This window comes from Mandrillus leucophaeus, unplaced genomic scaffold (assembly GCF_000951045.1).
Source record: "Mandrillus leucophaeus isolate KB7577 unplaced genomic scaffold, Mleu.le_1.0 Scaffold222, whole genome shotgun sequence".
Taxonomy (NCBI): Eukaryota; Metazoa; Chordata; class Mammalia; order Primates; family Cercopithecidae; genus Mandrillus; species Mandrillus leucophaeus.
In genome coordinates, this window is record NW_012102277.1 from 986,128 (window position 1) to 986,964 (window position 837).

Genomic DNA, 837 nt, shown 5'->3' on the forward strand with positions numbered 1-837 from the left:
GGAGAATTCTAATACACAGTGTAAATCTATCCAAATATTTTAGATTATTTAAATGTTCTCCTCTGTACACTCATTGAACTGAAATAATTCTCTTTAATATACTCCAAGCCTCTTTTATTATGCAATTTATCAATTTTACAACAAATGTTTATTGAATGCCTACTATGTGCCAGACAACATTTTGTACATTCAATATATTTCACTTGTATTAACTCATTTAATTTTCATGGTACCTTTGAAGTAATTATTATTATACCCATTTTATAGATAAGAAAACTGACAAAGATTATATTAGTTGCCCAAGATAATACAGAACCAGAATTTATTACAAATGCATACTTATAATCACATACTGCATAAAATCTTAATTTCTAAATAATGCTTTTTTTACTTGTATATTTAAAGAAACAAATTAATTTTCAATTCAAACATCTTGGATATGAGTTTTGTGGTCATGCCTGGAACCACTTTTGAATCATCTAACATAATATTCCAGGCTTCATTTCTGCCTAAGCTGTTCTTTTTGAATCTGTGTTTTATTCTGATTTATATAGAATTTGAAAATGTTACCAAAACTCCTAACCAAGTATTTGAACAATATTTGAACTTTTCATCTATGCATTCAAAATCTCCCATACAACTTATGATATTGATTTTTAATTTATCAAAATAATGTATGTATATAGTTGAAAATACAATGTAGTACTATAAAACTATATATTTTAAAACTCTAAAACTTATACATTTTTGTTTGAAACTAGACTTTTCCCAGCTTTCTTATTGCCCAGACACATTGATTCCTCCCCACTCCCTTTGGTATTTATGTCTTCATTTCCA